This window comes from Triticum dicoccoides, chromosome 3B (genome assembly GCF_002162155.2).
Source record: "Triticum dicoccoides isolate Atlit2015 ecotype Zavitan chromosome 3B, WEW_v2.0, whole genome shotgun sequence".
Taxonomy (NCBI): domain Eukaryota; kingdom Viridiplantae; phylum Streptophyta; class Magnoliopsida; order Poales; family Poaceae; genus Triticum; species Triticum dicoccoides.
In genome coordinates this window covers 475,943,439-475,945,773 of record NC_041385.1, presented here as the reverse complement: position 1 = coordinate 475,945,773, position 2,335 = coordinate 475,943,439, and positions in this window count along the sequence as shown.

The window sequence follows — 2,335 nt, the reverse complement described above, 5'->3', positions numbered from 1 at the left end:
CGTACTCGTCGTGATCCAAATCACCGATGACCAAGTGCCGAACGGACATCACCTCCGCGTTCAACACACGTACGGAGCGGATGATGTCTCCTCCTTCTTGATCCAGCAAGGGGGAAGGAGAGGTTGATGAAGATCCAGCAGCACGACGGTGTGGTGGTGGATGCAGCAGAGTTCTGGCAGAGCTTCGCCGAGCTTCTGCGAGAGGGAGAGGTGTAGTAGGGGAGAGGGAGGCGCCAAGACTTCAGGGTGCGGCTTCCCTCCCTCCCCCTCCTTTATATAGGACCCCAGGGGGGCACCGGCCCTAGAGATGGGATCTCTAGGGGGGCAGCGGCCAAGGGGGGTGGAGTGCCCCCCAAGGCAAGTGGAGGCGCCCCCTCCCCTAGGGTTCCCAACCCTAGGCGCAGAGGGGGGTCCAGGGGGGCGCAGCAGCCCACCAGGGGCTGGTTCCCCTCCCACTTCAGCCCATGGGGCCCTCCGGGATAGGTGGCCCCACCCGGTGGACCCCCGGGACCGGTGGTCCCGGTACAATACCGGTGACCCCCGAGACTCTCCCGATGGCCGAAACTGCACTTCCTATATATAATTATTTACCTCCGGACCATTCCGGAACTCCTCATGACGTCCGGGATCTCATCCGAGACTCCGAACAACTTTCGGTTTGCTGCATACTCATATTCATACAACCCTAGCGTCACCGAACCTTAAGTGTGTAGACCCTACGGGTTCGGGAGACATGTAGACATGACCGAGACGGCTCTCCGGTCAATAACCAACAGCGGGATCTGGATACCCATGTTGGCTCCCACATACTCCTCGATGATCTCATCGGATGAACCACGATGTCGAGGATTCAATCAACCCCGTATACAATTCCCTTTGTCAATCGGTACGTTACTTGCCCGAGACTCGATCGTCGGTATCCCAATACCTCGTTCAGTCTCGTTACCGGCAAGTCACTTTACTCGTACCGTAATGCATGATCCCGTGACCAGACACTTGGTCACTTTGAGCTCATTATGATGATGCATTACCGAGTGGGCCCAGAGATACCTCTCCATCATACGGAGTGACAAATCCCAGTCTCGATCCGTGTCAACCCAACAGACACTTTGGGAGATACCTGTAGTGCACCTTTATAGTCACCCAGTTACGTTGTGACATTTGGTACACCCAAAGCACTCCTACGGTATCCGGGAGTTACACGATCTCATGGTCTAAGGAAAAGATACTTGACATTGGAAAAGCTCTAGCAAACGAACTACACGATCTTGTGCTATGCTTAGGATTAGGTATTGTCCATCACATCATTCTCCTAATGATGTGATCCTGTTATCAACGACATCTAATGTCCATAATCAGAAAACCATGACTATCTGTTGATCAACGAGCTAGTCAACTAGAGGCTCACTAGGGACGTATTATGGTCCATGTATTCACACGTGTATTACGATTTCCGGATAATACAATTATAGCATGAATAAAAAGACAATTATCATGAACAAGGAAATATAATAATAATCCTTTTATTATTGCCTCTAGGGCATATTTCCAGCAGCCCCCCATGCACTGTTTTGCAGCTCGGTCGCCATGGTCATGGACACCCATGGCAAGCTCGGTTTGTGAAAACAATTAGCATTTTTTGCAACTGCAGCTCCACGTGCTTCAACGACGGCGACTAAGGCGACCTCGAGCAGCGACGCCGCAACCAGGATGCTTACCATTTGCTAGAACCGACCCCACATGATGTTGCAACCATGTCAGAGTTTTGCTACTACTAACAACAACCTACGCTACATCCACCATGGCATGTTGGTCATGATGGCGGCGACGCTTTCTTTGCTACAACAGTGTTTAAGTTTTGCAGGAACCAGAGACATCTTTTGCTACATTCACCGCGGCGTTGTTGGTCGCGACGATGGCAACGACTTTTTTTTGCTACAAATGTGTTTGAGTTTTGCTGGAACCGGGGACAACTTTTGAGACATCCACCATGGCGTTGTTGGTTGCGACGATTGTGATGACTTTTTTTGCCGCAACTTTCTTAGAGTTTTGCTACTACCGGAGATGCCATTTGCTATTACAAGAGTTTGCTACGATGATGGTAGAGAGGCGGCCACATTGGTGCTACAACCTTGACGGCGGCGTGCTGGAAACTGCGAGAGAAATGCTGAAACCAGGCAGTGGGAATGCTTCGACCATGGTCGTCGAGGGCTGGAACCAAGTGGCTGGGAATGCTGGAAGTCGTGATCTTTTTTGATGGGAATCGTGAGTGGCCCTGAGAGTGAGTACGGTGAGCGGCGGCGAGCTTCGAGGCCAGTGTCTCGCTCGTCCATGG